Here is a 22163-nt window from a genome sequence, read left to right on the forward strand (position 1 = left end):
GGGGTTTTTCTGAAGATGGAGGTTCCTTCTTCTCTTCTCCCCTCCCGTTTAAAATCAGCATTCATGTTTGTTGACAGAATACTATCTTAAACTGCATAAAGCACTGCTTACTGCCTACTGTTTTATTTTTAAAGATTCATAAATCCCCAAAAAACATTTGATCAGATGTTAACAGAAATGTTGCACATCATTGAAAAGAATTAGACTATAGCACTAATTCTGTTTAATGAAAAATTTGGCTTAAAATGTATTTGAAATTATAATTTTAAATTCAGCCTATCAGCTGTTGGATCCAAGTACATATAACATGTTTAATTAAATAAAATCTAGTTAGGAATTAGTGCATGTCTTCCAGTTTTTCCACAATACAGTGAAAAATGCAATGTTTACCTACATATCTTTTTACACATTTTTGTAAACTGGTATCATATTTACTAGTATTTAATTTAATAGTATTTAGTCTTATTTACTTTCTCTTGGAGGACAAGTGTGGCTCAGGTGGTAGAGCGGTTCGGCCACTATTCTCAGGGTTGGCGGGTCGATTCCCGGCCCACATGACTCCACATGCCGAAGTGTCATTGGGCAAGACACTGAACCCCCAAGGTGGTCCCAATGGCAGGCTATGCAGGATAGCGCCTTGCATGGCAGCTCTGCCATCATTGGTGTGTGTGTGTGTGTGTGTGTGTGAATGGGTGAATGGGACACAGTGTAAAGCACTCTGGTAACCGCTAAGGTTAAAAAGGGTGCTATATAAGTGCAGACCATTTACCATTCATATTGTGACGCTGCAGTGTATTGTTCACCATGTTACAAAAGGCTATTAGACATCGTAGGCAACATTTGTATCAGTAATAGTAAACATACAAGGCACGGAGGCCTCTCAACACACTAGAGCAGAATGGGAAAAAAACATTGCCATTTAACAAGTGCTGAAACTTCACTTGGTTCAGAACAATCTGGAATAATGTTAAACATTGTAACAGTCCCCTCTTTGCTACCTGAACTTGTTCAGAACATTAAATATTTGTGCCACCTGCACTAAAAACAGTAGACACATCACAACGAATGAAACAGAATGCAGGTGTCTCGACGTGTGTTTTTAACATGACACAGAGAAGTGCAGCTCTTATCTACTTGAATGGAGAGACCAAAATCACAAAAACGGTTGGTCAAGGGGGCCTGAGTAGCTCAGCGAGTATTGACGCTGACAACCCCCCCTGGAGTCGCGAGTTCGAATCCAGGGTGTGCTGAGTGACTCCAGCCATGTCTCCTAAGCAACCAAATTGCCCTGGTTGTTAGGGAGGGTAGAGTCACATGGGGTAACCTTCTCGCGGTCGCAAATAGGGGTTCTCGCTCTCAATGGTGCATGTGGTAAGTTGTGAGTGGATTGTGGAGAGTAGCATGAGCCTCCAGTGCTGGGAGTCTCCGCGGTGTCATGCACAGCGAGCCACATGATAAGATGGTCTCAGAAGCGAAGGCAACTGAGATTTGTCCTCCACCACCCGGATTGAAGTGAGTAACCGCGCCGCGAGGACCTATCAAGTAGTGAGAATTGGGCATTCAAAATTGAGAGAAAAGGGGTTAAAAAAAAAAAAAAACGGTTGGTCAAGATTACAATCAAAGAATATATTTCAAATCAGCAATATAATCTGACAATACTGGTATCATAAATTGTGATTCTTTACCTCATATTCTGCAAAAAAAAAAAAAACACAATTTTATCTAATTGATCTGAACTGATGCCAACTCCAACCATAAGACATAGGATGCTTCCTATTCCAATCCCCGTACCTTGGAATTTGGAAAGACCTCACCGAAATTACCGGTCGGTTGAACTGCGAAGTACCTCACTGATCTCGGCCTGCATTACCTTGGTGGACTACACTCTTATAATGCAATACAGAGACTATCAATGAATTGCCAACAAAACCCTTCATCAGCCAACTAACAAAGGACAATGTATCCATACGAACCTCCGCAGTTAATCCAGGATGAACTTGAAACTCATTAATCTTACAGTTCTTAAAAAAATCTTTGTTTAAACACTGACCCTTAACACTTACTTAGTTTAATCATTTTAAACCATGACTTGCACTGCATATAAATAAGTAATATTGGCATTATATTCATGCTGTTTAGCCTGAGGGGAACACAGTGAGCCGGGTTTTTCCCAAGGTTATTTTTCTCCACTAACCAACACCTTATGCAGTTTTGTGTTCCTTGCCAGTGTCACATTCGTCTTGCTCACTGGGTTTCTGAATACTATCATTATTTCAATACTTATTTTTATACACACATCATACTTATATTTAATCAAACTACACAATGATGACTCTAAGTCTGTTTATTTTCTGTTAATGCATGATTTTCTGTATAGCTGCATTGAAACGATGTGTGTTGTGAAAGGTACTATACAAATAAAAATGACTTGACTAATGTGCATGCAGGTTCTAGAGTTGATTGGCAGGTGATGTCAGTATCTAAAAGGTGATTGTCTCTTTTAACTGTAAGGCGGGACTTCCTTTCTACAGCCGTTGACCATTGGGCGCTCAGAGCTCCTTGGTTGAGCGTTCAAATTTCTCTCATTAATTTCAATAGAAGTGTCGATCTCTGCTAAATAATCTCTGCATGGGTATCCAGAGAAATCACATCTGTCTCTGTGACTGTTGTAGACATAAAAAAAAGGAAATTCAGTCATTAGTGTCCCAATGTTAAATTGACTAAAGGCCCTGGTATACTTCAGTTGTCTGCGTTGCGGATCGTATCGTGCCCGTTTGACCGCGTTGCTTTCCTGAGTATACTCCATTGACCCTGAGTGCAAACGGACACGTTCAACATGTTTACTGATTCACGAGAGAGAGAGGAGCCAGGGAACCCGGCTTTTTAGTCAGTCATTTTGTGTGATGGTATTGCAAAACATTGGGTTGGCTAATGTGGCTTTTGGAGTGCGGGCTTTTTTTTAAGGGAAGCTACCAAAATAATTTAAGTTATGTCTTAGTGCTGAGGTTGCTGCCTGTCCCTTATAAAGTCTCGGCCACTTTTCCTTTGCACTGCAAAATTCTGTGGGCAAAGAAAGACGTGGGCGGACGTTGAGTGTGTATGAAACCAACAAAAAATGAGTTCCAAGCTTCCTCTTTTCAATGCTGCACTTTATTCTCCGTGAGAGTGAAGTTGAAAAGAAACTCCCTGCTAAAATTATATTCTTGTCCATTATGAATGTTTGGTGTAGCTGTCTGTGAAGCACCAACCACACAGAGGCTGGTGAACTTTGTTGATGTATTTGGTCAACGCAGTGATTTCGCTTGTCAAACTTTACAAATGTGAACGCCACTGAAAGGCCATCATGCAAAATTAATTTAGTTTTTTTATTTTTTATGGTCAGCTCTAAAATATTTAATCAGCTAGAAATTGATCTTTGTGAGTGCAATCTCTGTAAAATAATTTCTAAAAATACTTATCCAGTAATCATGTACAACAGGAAACATCAGGGAAATTCATTGCTCAAATGGGTTTGAAACCCTAAAATTGACTTTATACTGCAGAGTATTACTATATAGTAAGCTGTTCTGTACTTAGTCTCTGGATCCTCTAAATACAGTGTGCCATGCCAGCACTATCTTGCCTCTGGATTAATAGATTAATCCTGACTCTTCAAGGAGGAAAATCTTGAGGCATCACTTGATTCATTAAATAATTAACATTTAATTGTCATCAAGCTTTAGAGACACATACACATGTTAAAGAAGGAGGTAGAGTGCAGTCATTTCTAATCCTCATCAGTATTGCAATCCTCTGAGTCTGAATTTAAGACATGCATGCAATATGCAGTAGTGGAGGCAGCACGCATGCATGCACTCGTGCTGTTTGACATTCTGATCGTATCCACGCGTCAGTCAACCTCAGTCTCCATAGCCTCTCCTCTCTTGTGCTCTTATTTTTTTTTATTTCTTTTAGTTTCCTGCTTGACTGCACCTCGCAAATAAAATTGTCCCAGGACTGTGTGTTTGCCATTGCTGGCTGGTAGTCAAAACTGTGTGTGTGCTTAGCACATTCAGACGCGATTGAGAGTTTAAATCAGTAACTGTTGCAGTTACTGCAGTCACACACATACACACACACACACACACACACACACACACACACACACACACACACACACACACACACACACACACACACACACACACATACTTTTAATGACACTGTGTGATGCTGTGTGTGTGTGGTCAACATCCCCTGCCCTGAAGCAGTTCCAATTGAATTAAATCAAAGTGAATGCTTGTGTATAACATTTTCAAGTTCATCTGCATTGATGCTGATCTTATTTATTTCCTAAATGAATATGTAAATGATTGCTCTAATAATTCAAAGGGAACATGTAGGGTTTTCTCTTTGATCCATCATCCATCCATCCATCGAATGTCAGGAAAGCTCTTTATTTTTCAATTATTTCACCATTTTAAGGCAATTTTTTGTTCTATGTTTTCTCCACCTGTTTTTTCTTCCTAATTTATCCCTCTTTTGATATCTATGAAAATTATAACGTCAGGTTATAATTGGCTGAGAATTTACAATTAAGGCAGGGCATCGCATCTTGCATCCATCTTACCGTTTAACCTGGCTTGTGCTTAGTAATTTTGTGCAACACCAGTGTGACGAACAAGAACAGATTCAGAGTCTGCTGACTCTTATACATATGTATACACACACACACACTCAGTGCCAAGAGCTCCACTGCGCCCACCCTCTCGCTTCCATTGGCCAGAAGCCCGTCGCGTGGGAGCAGGTGTCGTGCAGTTGGTCGATTCATCTGTCATCATAACGGGGCTCCTCTCTCTCTCGGGATGCAGGAATGCGGTGTCGACACAGTGTGGTTAAGATTCCATTTAAAGTGAAATAAGTATTACATATCTGGAAAAAGTCATGAGAAATTAGCAGATTTTTGCGATCGTTTTTGGGACTACATGTCTTCACCTACATTGTGGGGACCTCCCAGGGGTAACATCTTACTAAAGGGCATCAATATTGCTATTGATCATAATTGTGCAAAACCCCTAACCTTAAAGGGATAGTTCACCCAAAAATGAAAATTCTCTCATAATTTACTGACCCTCATGCCATCTCAGATGGGTATGACTTTCTTTCTTCTGCAGTTCTGTTTTTGAAGAACATTTCAGATCTGTAGGTCCACACAATACAATACAAGTGAATGGGTGCCAAAATTTTGATGCTTCAAAAAGCACATAAAGGCATCATAATGCATTCGACTCAAGTGTTTTTATCCATATTTTCTGAAGCGAAATGATTTGTGTAGGTGAGATCAATAGTCAAGTCTTTTTGCTTGAAATACTTCTCCCATCCCAGTAGGGGGCGATATTCCTGAAAAGGTCAATCACCAAAAACACAAGAAGAACAAAGTAAAAGTGATCTGTTTCTCACCCACAACTATCATATTGCTTCTGAAGATAACGATTTAACCACTGGAGTCTTATGGATAACTTTTATGCAGATTTAAGTGATTTTTGTAGCTTAAAACCTTTGGCACCCATTCACTTGCATTGAATGGATCAAATGAGCAAAGAGATCCTTCTAAAAGTCTTCATTTGTGTTCAGCAGATGAGAGAAAGTCCTACACATCTGGGATGGCATAAGGGTGAGTAAATGATGAGAGAATTTACATTTTTGGGTGATCTGTTCCTTAAAGTTACCTCAAATCATGTGGCTAGTTGAGGAGAAAAGTATGCTGCCCCCAGTGGCCAAAGCTAGAAGTGTTGCTGAACGTATTGGCATGTGTGAGCTCCAGTTTCCATGAGAAATAACACAGAGTGGTGCCAAAAGCGAGCTGTATTTTCATTTGTCAATGATGTAATACAGTCAATGGGATTGCATGCTTTATTTACTCTTCTCCTAACCCAAACCCTAAACCTAACCATCAGTAGAGTAAAACCCCTTCACTATAGTATATGAAATTTGAGAAGCAACATGTTGATTTTCCTGTGTAATGCTGCATTGTGGTTGTGAGTTTTGCACGGGCAAGCACCACTAAATCTTAAAATGCTATATATAGTGAATATAATAGGCTTAATAAAAAACTTTAAATCAGTGGCATCCCACATTGATGTTTAAACATGATAAGAGCTTATACACACTCTGGAGAGGTCATGTCAGGGTTGGACAGAGCGATACGTTATCTTTCTTTCTCTCTATCTCGCTCTCTGTCATATTGTTCATCCTGCTGGTCAGAAAATAAAGCCCATAGGCTTTCATATGGTCATCATGACAGAGCAGGACTTGGACATGTGCTCCAACAGCATGCCGCTCCGGTTTTTCTCTTGTTTTGTTCTCTCTTAGCCGAGAGTAATGCGTGCATTGATTCTGTTGTGTTGCGTTGTGTTGCGGAGCGCGCTGCACATTTAACTCTTTACAACTCCGTCGGGCCGACTGATGCCAGTCAAAGAGCATGACCTCTCTCTCTCTCTCTCTCCTCTCTCTCAGTTTTGATGCAATAGAGTGAGGGATTTCAGAATGGAAAAGAGGCAGAAAGAAAGTAAGATAGCTCAGCTATGGATCTATTAAACTTGGCCGTTCCCATCAGACTGACTGAGATGGAACATTAAATGTAATCGTTCACTTCGTAGAAGTCTTGAGTAAACTTCATCCTAATTTCACGCTCTGATTCACTCTCTCTGTCTTGTCCTTATGGCAGAAGGATTTACAGTCACCCAACGTCACATGGTTGTTCAAATAATAAAAATATCTATTAAAATATATAACTACATCAAATACTGTAGCTTCAAGACATACTTTTGTCAGAACGTGGCCCTGCCCACAGTGAACACTCTTTGGTCTGAAAACCTTCCCCTTTTGGAACAACGCATTAAACATCAAATATCTTCTGATTGTTTTTTTGTTCTGTGCGGACAGACAAATTGCTCGTTGGGACTTTTTCAGATCAGGTCTGGTTGGGACAGAGTGTGAAACCCTTTAAGCATCATCAGTGCTATGGGGGGCTGTGCCCGCTCACTTAGACCACTATGCGCCCCAGATTTTATATTTGAAAGGTATACAGTTTATTTATCTTACATGTTTGATCCTGGTGCTGACACTGCCTTTAAGCAGGCCTTCACAGTGTCAAACTTTCACCACCATTTCAGAGTTTTTAAAGCTCACAGAAGAACCCAGGTAGGTATAGCTGCCGGCCGGGGATGTATTAATGGTGGCGGAATCTCTAAAAGAGGGCGGGATTACTCCAAAAGTGGGTTGTGCCAACTCCAAAAGGTGGCGTTACCATCACACATGGTTAGGGAAAGGGTTAGTTTAGGGGCTCTCTATATATTTGCTGGTGGTTTGGAGCACCCGCCCCTTTTTGGAACAGTGTGTACCTGAAATGTCAAACTAACCGAACAGAGCACAAAACAGTGAGGCAACGGCATCTGAGAATGTGATGGAAGCATCTCCCATACCATAGCCTGGAAACACAACACGAGAGGAGTCCAAACACATCTTTCATTCAGTTTCACCGGGACCCAGCGAGGTATGCTTTACAGGCAGAGATAGATAGAGAGAGACAATGAAGTACACCAGGGTATTGAAAAAGTGAAGATTAAAAAAAGTATTGGTTAGTATGGCTGTAAAGTGATGTCAGACACTGGATGTACAGGTGGGACAGAGAGCAGAGAGATGACACATTCTCCAGGGACAAAACAGGACACATTGTCTGTTCCCTCTCTGGCTTTCTCTCTGAAATGCATATGACCTCATCCTGTGGTTGTATTGTGTTTGCCACTCATCACAAGGGCTGATGTGTGTAAAAAAGTGTGAATGAAAACAACTCCATTACATTTGTGTGTATGGGTCTCTGTGCGTTCCCATTAGATAATAGAACATCATAAATGATCCATGGAAGTTGACAAATAACATTGACACAAATAGTTTTATTTTATTTATTTTTTTGGTTTTCAGCATTAGGATGTTTGGTTAAAATGTATATGAATTTGTAATATAAATTTGTATTTGAGGCGATTGGTATCCATTTCTTTTGGGCAAGGGATAGTTCACCCAAAAATGAAAACACTGTCATTATTTATTCATCCTATTCCATGAAGAAAAATAACAGCATAGGTTTATGGAACAGCATGAGGGAGTACGCGTTCGCAGATGGGAGCGCATGACCAATGTGCGATCCAGTGAAACATGGTTAAGTACCTTTTTGCATTAATGTGTTGGTTACAAACTTTAGAACTCTAGGGGGCGATAGAGTTTTCTTCTTAAGTATGTGCCATTAAAGTTTTCCTGCATTTAGTGCAAATCCATTAGCTTCAAGGTCATTTACACTCACAAGCACTTTATTAGGAACACTATGGTCCTAATAGAGTACCCAATGCTGTCTTCTACTGTTGTATCCCTCCGCCTCAAGGTTTGATGTGTTGTGCATTCTGATATACATTTCTGCTCACTACAATTGTATAGAGTGGTTATCTGAGTTACCGGAGCCTTTCTGTCAGCTTGAATCAGTCTGGCCATTCTCCTTTGACCTCTGTAATACTTTCAACAGAACTGCTGCTCACTGGATGATTTTTAGCCGTGCTCTCACCTTCACTGATGATGCCCTCGTAGTGCACTTCAAAGGGAGCACAATCTCTGTTGTAGGGTCGTTCCAAACAGAATTGAATTAAAAACACTTAAAAAGTGATATGTGAATGGCCATTATCACCTTTCAGCCCCCTATAGCTCTAGATGGTAGATGCAAGAAAAGTGGCTGGAGTTTAATCATATGTTTATTGCAGGCATTTTTTGGGGATTTCTAGGGATGTACTTGTGATGAGGAGGATGGCGGGAAAGTGGGGGAGGGGGATAAAGATGAGCCGGAAGCGCCAGATAGAGTGAGAGACGCACGTGGCCTTTGCATGTGTTTGTTTTATTTTACGTTTTTATCATTAAACTTTACATTGACTGTTTAACCGGTTCCCGCCTCCTCCTTGCCCAACCTTTACCTGTTATATTGCGCTGTCGCCGAGTCCTTCGCTGCTGCCATATGGCAGAGGAGCAGCCACGGCTGTCTGCCTGGGGACGGAGGGGTCGCTTCTGGCGGCCGAGAGCTGGAGGACTCGCTGCTGTCTGCTGGGGGAGGAGTGAGTTGCCATCCACCAGAGGGCGGAGGAGCTGTTGAGCACCGGGCGACAGCATGTCTCTCCTCTCTCTAACTCTCTCTCTCTCTGTTGCTCCGCCTCCCTCATTAAAAAAAGGCTATAAAGGTCCTTCCAGGAAGGGAGTGGAGTGCATCCTGTGGTTTCCCCAGCCTGAGTCGGGCGATGGAGGAGTGTGACGAGGAGGAGGACAGGGCCGGGTTGTGAGGACACACGGCCGGCCCTGTATCGGGCTAATCAGCCGGGAGGGGGATAAATTCAAGCCGGAGGCACCAGTTCGAGAGAGAGAGAGAGATGCACATGGTTGCGCATGTGTTGCATGTGTGTCTGTGTTTGTTTATATTTGTTTTATGTTGAGTTTTATCATTAAACTTTACGTTGACTGTTTAGCCGGTTCCCGCCTCCTCCTTGCCCAAGCTTTACATGTTACAGTACTGTAAAGCGTGAGGAAGTGTTCTCAATTTGTTGCTTTTTGGTGTACTGTGATTCAAAACTTTGATTTATTTAGATCTTTTACTCCCTTGTTTCTTATTCATCTACATTGACTTGCACAACGGCTCCAGCCTCATTATAAGTAAAGACCGCAATGTGCTCTGTTTGCTTGTCGGCTGGTTATGTAGAAACAAGGCCAGTTAGATCATCATTCGGTTCTCAAGTCAGTGGAAAAGCATTTGGACTCTTTATTGAGATGTATGTGGCTTTGCCAAGGGCTGCAATGTAAACTAAAGCCTTTCGGCTATTTCTAAAAAAGGCATGAGCATTTCGACTTAATGTTTCAGTAGGGAAAACTGCGCTCATCGAGGCACTTCACTGGGACTTCAAACTGGATTTGTTATTATTCAGGTAAGTTGCTATAAAAATATTAACTTTACCTTACTGGCTCAGCATTATTATCATCAAACTGTTGCTCTGCCATGACAACAGTTGTCTTGAAAGAGAAAACTCACCATGTAAGCAGACAGTTCACACTAATGTCCACTATAGTGCTCCTTGTGGCAGCAATGAGAATGCAACATGAAATTGCGTTGTGTTATGAATTGCGGTCTGACACATTTTTGAATGCAACAGCTGAAACAATGACACTATTTTAGTTTTTTTGCAATTACTCAACTAGCCCTACTTGTAAAAGTACAAATATTCCAGTTATTCAACAACTTGGAAAAAAAAGGATGAAGAATAGGGCACTGCAGCCACTGCTTCACATGTCGTGTTAAATACCTATTTGTTTTTCTTGTGCAGGATTACTCCTTTAATATCTGTCCACGATTTTTCCCCATGTCATACTTGCATATATACAGCCTTTTATAGTCATGCTGGTGTGAACTTGGCAGACACTTACCCACACAAAGTTCTTTTGAAAGCACCGTCTGTCTTTTTTAGTCCGCTAGAGCAGAGGTTGAGAGACGTGATGTTCTCCGGGTCTGACAGCATGTGAAAGGGAAAGACGAGGCAGAATTTCAATGGTCAAACACTGACTTCAGTTGAGCTCACACATACAGTAACAAACCAGATATCAGGGGTCACACACACATAATATTAAAGAAATATTTTATTGCTTAGAAGTTGCAATTTCACTGCTCATAAACCTGATGGAGTTCTCAGTTGTTTCCTTTATGTATCGACTATGTCTTAGATGCTTCTCCTACAGTTAATTTGACATACAGTAGAGTGTAGAGCTATACATTTCGATAATAAAGAGATCTAATTTGTTATTTCTATCCTCACTGCTCACTGATGTTGTATGTTTGTTTGTTTTCCAGCCTGTGAGATCCCCAGGTGTGATTATATTAATTTTCTGTGTGAATAGTATTTATGTAGGTTAGTGCTCAAATACGTTAATCCCAAGAGAGCAATTATTTCAAACACTGCAACTGAGCCCGAGCATTGACCCTTCAATGAATTCATTCAATCATTCATTGTTCACTCCATACAGTATGTTCATCCATCCATCCAGCTATCTCTTCTCTCTCTCTCTCTCTCTCTCTCTCTCTCTCTCTCTCTCTCCCACATCCAGCTGTTTGTTTCTAGATGAGATCGTCATCTCTCCCATTTTTCTTTAGAACATTTCTCTGTGGAGAGAACCTTTAATGCCAATTTTTATCTTTCTAATTTTTCATGCTCTTTGTTCTCTTTCGCCTTTCCTGCCCTTTATAACATCCTTGCATCCGTCCTTCATTTCACTCACTGCATCTATCCATCTGTTACATCCCTTTCAGTCTCATGTGATATTTATGGATCAGACCGATGTGTGCTGTGCAGTGTCAGAAATTAACTTTTTTTTTTTTTATTAAGGACCCCTTGGAATTTATTTTCTGTTCTGTTTTACCATATGAGGGCATTTCCCCCTTATATAAAGACACAGCATGTCATCCATAAATGTCAAATATGTCAAAAGACATTCTCCATCTGAAAAATGAGGCTTGTTCCCTCTAAAATCAACATACATTTTTGTGTGTTTTCTGTGGAAACTGCAGCTCCATAATTTTAAAAAGTTTTCCTCACCGGTATTTTATTTTGGTATAATATATCTCAGATAACCCCGCCCCTAAATGCCACATAATGAGAAATCTACTGTGATTGATTGCTTTATGTGTAAGTCAAATTACTTTTTTTAAAGTGGGGAGTTCTTGGCAGTTTTACATGCAATACAGTCAAGACCTTTTGCCGTCAAGTCAATGGTCTGGTAACGCAAGACTATGGCAAGAAACATATGCATACTTATGTATAATACATTAACATACTTCAGACATGATATGAGTGCTTGGTCACCGCATTGCCAATGGAACTTGAGCCAGCTGGTATGTGATAGTTGTGCAGTGTGTGTAAACTTCACTCCCCTGGATTCAAGATGCATACTAGCAACTGACTCTAGGGGCTGTAGCCCTTAGCCTCCTCATTAGCGCACCTGCCTCCCATGCTGGCTGATGCCGGTTCGAATCCCACTCGGAGTGGGTCCGGTTGAACATGCTTTACATGCGTTCTTGCGTTATCATGGTGGTAACAAACCTCAGTACTCAAGGGGGCAATAGAGTTACCTTCAAATGTCTGTACCAATAAACTGCATGTGTTATTATTCAGCTAAGTTGCTATAAATATATTGACTTTAACATACTTGTTCAGCAATATAATCTGCAAACTGTTGCTCCGCCATGACAGTTGCTGAGCTGAAAGAGAAAACTCACCTTAGAAGTGGACAGCTCATGCTAATCTTGCTATAGCGCCTCTTGTATTGTGTTATGAATTGTTCTTTTAGAACGCAACAATGCATGTAATCGAGCTTGCTTGGCAAAAGCGTCTGCGTTCATTAACTTGCGTAGAGAAAGTTTTGGCCTTAAGGCTATGTCAACACCAAGCCGTTTTGTTAGAAAACTCCATTTTAATTTTTGCTAAATTTTCAGTGGTGGAAAACACTGTTCCAGTGTGGATGAGAGGTGTGCACGTTGCAAAATCCAATAATTTTTTACAAAAACATATTAGTGTGGACATGATCATGAAGCTCCGATCTACTTGAATGGGGAAAGACAGAAATCTCCAAAACTGTTGATCAAGATTACAATCAAATAATATATTTCAAATCATCAAAATCTGACAACAATGGTATCATAAATTGTGCTTCTTAAAAATTATATAATTTAATCGACTAAATATCGTATAAATATATTTCAATGTGGGGACACACGTCATAGATACATTTACAGTACTGGATATTTCCTCCTTTTTTCCACTTTCAGGGGCATTTTTGCCTTGAGCTGTGGTGCTCCATTTAAAAAATGAAGGAAAATGCTTGGAAAGGAAAACTGATCAATTAATCAGTGAAATTTAATGAACATCTCCCATCAGCAAGTTCAGCACTGAGATCACAGAGTAAGACAGATGGAGAGAGATTTGCAGACAGCGACTTTTTCTGGCTTACACTCTTTCCAAAAGGCAGCACTGTGAAATGTGTCTTTCCTCAGCTCTGCATTCTGATTGGCCAAGCATCACTGTGTGCTCATATACTCTTCATCACCCTATGTCTTCAACCACCCAGCCACCATCTCTTAATCTTGCTCTGCTGGGTTTCTCGCTCTAATCTAACTGTGATCTCTAATGCATCTAATGGCACGGTGACCTGGGAGGTGATTGCTCTCACAACCATTAAGAATAGGTTATGAATCTGTACTATTATCACCAGTGGTAGTAATTACAGCTATGTGTGTTTGTGATGGAGTCTGAGGCCAAGGCTTCTGGATCCCATAGATGGCATTTAATTATTGCACTCTTGACGATTCTTTATGAAGCTGTGAATAGATCCATGTTGAATATTTAATAACTATTTAATGCAATAATGTGTCCCGTATTCCTGGAGTTCTTTTATATACTGTACATCTCAGAGTGATACTGCAAACAATCGGACTGGGATTCTTTTGTTACAACAACAACAAGATGAAATCTTTATTTTACACTGACTTTTGTTTGTATTGAACAGTACACCAAATGTGGGGCAAAGCAAGTGTCTTTCCGGCTGAACCGAAGCTGGGCTCCACCAACTAAGACCAGCCAACCAGCATAGGGTGGTTTTAGTAGTTTTTTCCAGCAGGGATATAGATAACCCTACGGTTAGATTTAAATGGTAATATACCATCAAATGAATTAATATGTTGAGAATACAACATCTATAAAATCAACTTAAATACTTTGTCTCAGCGGAGATATTAAGCAAATTATGGATTAACTGTATTTTTTACAAGCAGTAAATCTGCACTGAATCAATGATTAAGATGGATATTATGCTATCTAATTTCATTAGTTAGACTGCTTGTATAAATCTATATTTTCACAACCTCCGCCTTTCACAGTTTTCTGTTTCTTCTCTTGTGACACACAGCCGAGTAAACAAGTCAGTGTATTTTTTTACAAAAGGGAAATGTCTTTAGTCTTGATATTTTAAACAGAATAAGTCTGAGTTTGTAACAGATAAAGGAAGGGCAAGGAGGTGGCGGGAACCGGCTGAACAGTCAACATACACTTTTAATGTAAAACTCAATTTAAAACAACATAAACTTTAGACAGACTCAATGCTGCCACATGCGTCTCTCTCTCTCTCGAACTGGCGCCTCCGGTTCCCCATTATCTCGCTCTCCGGCTGATCATGTGATCCAGTGCCGGCTATGCACGCTCACGGCCTGGCCACGCCCTCCTCTTCATCACACTCCTCCCCTGCCCGATGCAGGCCAGACTAACCTACACAATCCCCCCCCCCCCCTTCTCATCCCTGGAGGGGAGACATTGCCCTTCCAGCCATTCTGTCAGCTGGTGGTCCACCCTGCCTCCTTGGAACCTGGGAGAGAGACGAAAGGGAGATGTGGGGAGAGTGAAAGGGCGAGCGGGAGACAAACAGAGAGAGAGAGAGAAAAACATGCTTGCTGGTCCCCAGACACGCTATCGCCCGGTCCTAAACTGCTCCTCCGCCCTCTGGCGATGGCTATGAGTCCCCCGACCCCTGGTGGATGGAACCGCTCCTCCCCTTTTTGGCAGATGGCAGTGGATCCTCCGGCTCTCAGCAGATGGCAGCGATCCCTCCATCCTCAGGCAGACAGCTGCGGATGCTCCTCTGGCAGACGGCAGCAGCGAGGACGCCGTGACAGCACATCCCTCCACTGTAATGGTTGAAAGACGGGGGAGGAGGAGGTGGGAACCAGCTGAACAGTCAACATAAACGTTTAATGTAAAACTCAACTTAAAGCAACGTAAAACATAAGACACAAAGACACACTGCCGTGTGCACCTATCTCTCTTGAACTGGTGCCTCCGGCTCCCCTTTATCTCACTCTCCTGCTGATCATCTGATTCCTCACAGCCCGGCCATGCCCTCCTCCTCGTCACAGAGTTGTATTACATAGCTTGGTGTCAGTTAGTTAGTTGTGTGCTTTTATTAGCTCAGTAGCATAATGGTCAATAGTGTGGTCAGTATTGTAATGTCAGTGTGGTTTCAGTAGGTAAATACTATAAGGAAGTGTTCTCTTTGCAGACTTGCCCTGTAGTTTGTCACTATGGAGGACGAGGGCCTGTAAAGTCCTTCACTATTTGCCAGACCGCAGTCAAACTGCAAATGTAAGTTTAAACAGCTGTGCAGCTGTTAAACATGCCAGTACAAGTACAAAGGAAGAATAGAATAGAATAGAATGTAATAGAATAGAATAGAATAGAATAGACTGGGGAAAAATTGCACAATAATAATAAGAACACATGGAACGTTCAGTGTCCATTACTCCAATTACGCCTGTTATTTGGTTCCTTCAGCCCACAAGTGATGCTCTCCGATTAATTAAGCTGATTGATCGCAGTCGATTGATTGGAACCGAGACGATTACACGTGATTAGCATGTTAACACTTTGTAAGCAGGTCAATATTCCCTCATCTGGAGCATATGAGGATTTCATCTTTATGTACATTTATAAGATGTTCTCTCTCTTTCTTAGATGTAGCTGCCTTTTCATATGCAATTAAATTTTTTAGTACCTGAGATGCATTCTAATCATGGCGCATTTAAATATCTGCTTAATAAAACAAATATGTAATGTGTACATGTGCCAACATTGGGCATAATCAAACAAGCCTCCAGTCTTCAATAGCACTTACATAGTAGATTTATTGTCTGCTTTGTTATTATTAAAGTGCATTAGAATATGAGTTGTTAATGTCAGGTACGATTTCAGGGCACCTCATGACCCTTAAAAACACGAAAAGAACGGTAGATTGCATGCTTTTTTAATCCCTCTTTATTCTCTCCATCACACCCATCTGTTTCTCTCATGTCCTCTCCAAACCCGTCCATTTGCCACTCAAGTGAAATTGAAAATGAATGCAGCGTCAGGCTTCTGCTGTCTGGCATTCTGTGAGTGATTATTTGATAAATGAACAGAGAAGTTTTATCGCTATTTCATTAAGACATTTTATTAATGTCTTAATTCTCTTAATCCAACTGTTCTCTCTCTATGCTGTGGTGATGGACTGACTAAGTTGATTAAGCGTTAGCACGGTGAGTTTCAGCAGCAAGAGTAAATGTCTTGCAGCGTTGTTCTGTAATATATGAGAACTCTCCAAGTTAATTTAAATCAGTGCTCAGACCACACGTGCACGCATTTGTGCTCTTTGTCTCATCAAAAAGACATTATAATGAACGTTTTGGGGTGATTTGTTTTGTTTATAAAGGAATTTTTTACCCCAAAATTGAAATGATGTCATTATTTATTCACACTCATTCAAAGTCGATCATAGTCAAATGGGGTTGGAAAGATGTGGAGGTAAGTAAATGAGGACATTTTTATTTTTCGGGGAACATCTTCTTTAAATGTTGTCTTTTTAATAATATATATATATATATATTCACTATTTCTGTGAAGCTTTCTGTGTCATGGCCATGAAAGTTCATCTCCAAAAATAACACATGAGACTTCACCTCAGAGAAACTGTTTTTTGGAAATAACCTATAGTTGAACAAAAGGAACTGGGATGACAGGATGCTCATATTTCACAATAAACAGTACCTTTGAAATGTCATGGTTTTCCAGGTTTAGGATTCTTTTGTGCTTTTCATCAGTTTCGTCATCAAGGTTCTTTGCACTCTCCCATGATGCATTTGTGTAATGCCTAAAACAATTGTGGAGATGTGCTTGTCATCACACATGATTCACATCATGTTTGTTCACATTTTTACTAAAAATAACTATCCTACATAGATGGGTAAATCTAACAAAGAAATCAAAATCAAATAAACAAATAAACAGTGTTAATAAAATTAATGAAGAAAAAAATGGAATAATAAATATAATTAAAATCTGCATGAATTAAATGCAATAAAAAAATACCAGTATTATGTACGCTTACAATTGTACTTTACCATTTAAATAATATACTCTCAAAAAAATTTTTTTTATATTTTTGCACTTAATTTTCATCAAATTGAATTGAATAGTAATTTAAAAAAAAATAAATTAATATATATATATATATATATATATATATATATATATATATTAATTTTATTTTTTTTAAATTACTATTCAATTCAATTTGATGAAAATTAAGTGCAAAAATATAAAAATATTTTTTTTTTAAATATTTTTATTTATTTTATTTTTTTAAACTACTATTCAATTCAATTTGATGGAATTTTGTAATGAAATTGAAATGCGTAAATCTTAAAAATAAGCTAAAATGTTTTTTGTGTGAATAATAATTTTTCACGTCACTGTAATCTCTTTTTAAGTAATGATGGGGAGATAAGGAGTGCAATTAATTGTGCTTGATGAAAATATTGCTGTAATGCAAAAAATATGTATGGTCCTAGATATAGGCTTAATTTTCCTCATGCAAAATGTAATTGTAAAGTATTCAATGGAAAGGAGGAGGCGAGAACCGGCTTGACGATATAAATAATGGTTTAATGATAAACTTAAAAGACAACATAAACACACACATGACGGACATGTCCGTTAACGATATCTCTCTCCCGCACGATCCTCTGCAGTCGACCTTTATCCCTCACGGTGGCTTAATTAGCCTAATACGGGACAGGTGTGTATGATCACGACCCGGCCCCGCCCTCCGCCCTGCCACAGTAATGTTTATCACATTTATTTTCCTTGTGATTATGGGGTAAAAATATGAGCTTCACCCAGACTTGATATTGAAATGCTGCTGCACTTAGACCCTATGTAACATTAAATCATCTCAAGTGTGATTTCAAATTCTAACTTAGCTAAGAACTAGTAGCAACACATCAATGCAACATTAATGTCACATCTCCAGCAGCAATGACGTCCTGTAGCTCAGTGTCCCAGCAGAACAGTCCGATAAGTGAAAGTAATGCAGGCCGTGCAGGGCACAAGGGAATAGGACCTCAGATCGGATTGTCGTTAGCCCCTCTGGATCTCCAGGGAACCTGCACAAGTCTGGTCTGGTCTGCAAGAAGCAAAGTCCATTTGTCTATAAGCAAGCTGTTTTACCAATATGTCCCTCATTCGCTCAGTGGTATCTCAGAGAGTCGTGGTGTTTTGTGGAAATCAATTGAATGAATAAATGAGCCCCTGTGGACTGTTTATGGATGCGGGTCACAGGTTTCTTCTGTTCCCCAGGAGTTTTCTAGTTAAATGAAGCTACTGGTGGATCATAACTGCAGGAGATAAGGAGAAATCAATAATAATAATAAAATTTAAAAAAAGCATGGAGAGAGAGCATAATCAATGACCTCATTTAAGAAGTCAGCCTTTAAGAAGTCCTTAAAAGTTTTAAAATTTCTTAAAAAAAAAAAAAATGTCCCACTATGTTGATGTATTTCATGTTTTAACAGGACGTTTTGGTGGGACATGGGGAAACTATAAAATTGCCAATAGACTTTAGTGGCACCAAACCTGTGAACAATATTTGCTAATTGATATTATATATATATATTTACGTTTTTAAGACCTATTTGTAAGCTAATTGTTTTGCATGAATGTGAAAGTATTTGCAGGTGCTTTCATTTAATTTCCACAAAAAGTGTTTTACATTTTTTGTTACCATAGCCACAGGCGCACCATCTGACATGCTGCATAGTAATGAGATTGTGTATTTTGCTCAATTAAAGCTTGTTTCACATTTGCCTTCTGAAAAGAGCTGAAGTTTGAGGATGGAACTTCATAGATGATGGCGCTAGATCAGCATTCAAGCGAGTAATGGGGCACTCAAATAAAACAGCTTTACAAACATATCATCCCATACATACATTACACTAATGTATTTTGTGGCAGTTGTACTGTAGATGCAATATTGGTGATCACATCCACAAGAGTATGGGATGGCCTGGATCCCCCTCCGTTATAAGGCAATTATATTACATCTAATATAATTAGATGTAATGTTATGGGCGGCTGTGGCTCAGGTGGTAGAGCGGGTCGGCTGTTAATCGCAGGGTTGGTGGTTTTAATCCTGGCCCACACGACTCCACATGCCAAAGTGTCCTTGGGCAAGACACTGAACCACAAGTTGCTCCCAATGGCAGGCTAGTTCCTTGCACGGCAGCTCTGCTGTCATTGGTGTATGAATGGGTGAATACGACGCAGTGTAAAGCGCTTTGAATACCGCTAAGGTTAAAAAGTCGCTATATAAGTGCAGACCATTTTTACCATATCTAAAGCGATTGTACTCGGCATTGAAGGTGACATTTTAATGCAGCACATGTGCAACATAAACACATACAATGGGATCACAACTGCAGGAAACAATGTATCACATGCTTCATTGATTATTGACTTGCATGCACTTTTGCAAAATGCTGTAGGAGCCTTTGCCAGTCCAAATGCTTTCCATGCAAAAGAACGTTTTTAGAAAAGAGATCCATTCTAGAAATGACCGTGTTTTAATAGTATTAAAGGCTATTTGACCTCTGATATAAACGATTGTTTATGGTGTCACTTGTGTTGTGGGCGGGGTCCCATGATTTACAGATCTCCACTGGTTAGATTGCAGTTAAGGAACAATTGTAAATTGATAATGTCTCAGTGCTAAGAAAAATGAAAACACACCCATTCTTGTACTGCACATCGTGTACTACATGTTAACATTCTGTTGCACAGAGGAGAGAAAAAGTTAGAGAGATAAAGTAATAGAGCAGGTATAAATGGATCCTGCCTTTAGCAGTCATTAAATGACTAAATGGTACATGGAAAATCAGACGTGTCCTTGTTGTGTCCTCATTTCTTTTCTTTACTCTCCCCAGCCAGGGATGTTAACAAGGTAAAGCATGAAATGAAAAAGTAAAGAGAGAGAGAGAGAGAGAGAGAGAGAGAGAGATTAAAAATGGGAATCTCTCATTCCGCAATCCTCTTCATCAATCTGAAATCAATTCAAAGCCCTCTACCCTGAAGGAGACAAGTGCTTTCATGTGGTGTGGCCACATGAAAGTGGTGGTGGCCTAGTGGGCTAAAGCACATAACTGTTAATTCAGAAGGTCGCTGGTTCGATCCCCACAGCCACCACCATTGTGTCCTTGAGCAAGGCACTTAACTCCAGGTTGCTCCGAGGGGATTGTCCCTGTAATAAGTGCACTGTAAGTCGCTTTGGATAAAAACATCTGCCAAATACATAAATGTAAAATGTAGATGTATGTGCATGCCTGGACATACATACATAAACACAGTGGCGAATACTCGGGGCCAGCAAAGCCTTCTCTGCTGGCCTAACATGCCAAATAAATAATTACATATTTTTCATCCTTTCATTTTCAATCAACTTTTTGTATTTTTGTATTTTATGTATTTTTAATTGCTTTCCACTCTTAATCAATCAAGAAAAACGAAAAGTTTATCCATTCAGAATTTATTCCTTGATGCTTACAATCGAAGCCTGACAACTGTTTCACAAATCCCATGCCCGAAGCTGAGCTCGTTAGCCGATGCGGTGTGTGAGTCTGAGCTCCACCCTGTCAGGCCTTCAGATCAGTGCAAATGAATGGGCAACTAAAGTCAGATTCATCAGCCAATCAGATTGATTTATTTATTCTTTGTTGGTGTGATCTTTAGTATATGTCCCGGTCGAGGCCTTCTAACTGGCCTTGAGTGACACAATCACGCTTTAATTGACGTAATTTGAAAGCGAAGAGCAAAAGTAAGTGATAAACAGGGCTGGACTGGTAGTCTGGCATAACGGGCATTTTCCCATTGGGGTCGATCAGGGGTGGAATGGCCATCGGGAGAACCGAGCGAGCCGGTGGGTCGGCCGCGAAACGTGCTGATTGGGCCGCGATAAGCTAAAATGAGGTCAATTTAAAGGTCAATTGGTATTACTAGTTAGCTGCGGCATAATGTATGAAGCCCAAAGGCATAGGATGCCTTATTCATTGTGAAAATGTGTTTTCTTAATGGCATGAATCACACTGAAGGCCTGGACTTTTAATGCATGGCCCGCCACTGCATAGACACACATACATACATACATACATACATAAACATACATACATTCATAGATAAAGCAAGTGGTTTTCAGCTGGTGATTTATAGGATGTATACCAATGGAATAGTCTTACAAGGCCGCATTCACAATAATTAGTTTAAAACTCTGTTTCACTTTCCAACCGTCATTGTTTAAATACTCCATTTTCGTCTAGATGTGATGCATAAATTTATAGCTACTAATAGTCAAATTTTCGTTTGAAAACGCTATTTTAATGACCCTCATCCACACTAGACCCGCGTTAACTTCCACCGTAAATGGAGACTTCCGAAAATGCTCTCCATAACTGCATAATTTGATTTGATTTATGATTTGAGAGATTTTTCAGTACGGTGGATAATAATGATGTTATACAGAGACATAAATTGGGCAGCCATGTTAACAGTTATTGGTTTATTGATTATTTAATTGATTGTAATATTCAGCTCTTTTTACAAATACATAACATGTTAGTGATGTCCGTATTTCAAGACTGGTAAGCCTTGTTGATAGAAAAATGATTATAACACACATACACGTAACCTTAAAAAAAGCAAGTTAACCAAATGAAAGCGAGAATATTTAATGATCTGCAAACTCATATTACCTCTGAACTTCTCAAAACCCTGCGGTAATGAAGCAGCACATTGGCATGTCTCCGTGATAACAAGTTGGACCTACTGAGTCACCCGAGAAGCAAGAGAAACTATTTTTGTCTAAACATGCACTAATGATATTAATAAACACAGCCATTAGAAAAGAAACGACGACAAGGGCAGGCCTGTGTTTTAAACAGCTCGCAACAACAGATAGAATAAAAACTTCACACCGTTGCAAGGGTCTAATTGGGTCCTATCTATTTTGTTTTTGGTCACATGACAACAGAATGGCTACCTGCATGTTGGTGACTACATTTTTGAAAGATGGTAAATGGTCTGCACTTATATAGCATCTTTTTAACCTTAACAGTATTCAAAGCACATTACACTGTGACACATTCACCCATTCACACACTAATGATGGCAGAGCTGCCATGCAAGGTGCTATTCTGCCATTGGGAGCAA

General features: G+C 39.9%; 1 protein-coding gene across 1 annotated transcript in view; it reads left to right on the forward strand.

Moving 5' to 3' along the window:
- The window catches only part of LOC127631743 (sodium/calcium exchanger 2-like), a 97177-nt gene that overhangs the window by 1018 nt on the left and 73996 nt on the right, over positions 1–22163 (forward strand). The window lies entirely within an intron of this gene.

Source organism: Xyrauchen texanus, chromosome 38 (assembly GCF_025860055.1).
Source record: "Xyrauchen texanus isolate HMW12.3.18 chromosome 38, RBS_HiC_50CHRs, whole genome shotgun sequence".
Classification (NCBI taxonomy): Eukaryota; Metazoa; Chordata; class Actinopteri; order Cypriniformes; family Catostomidae; genus Xyrauchen; species Xyrauchen texanus.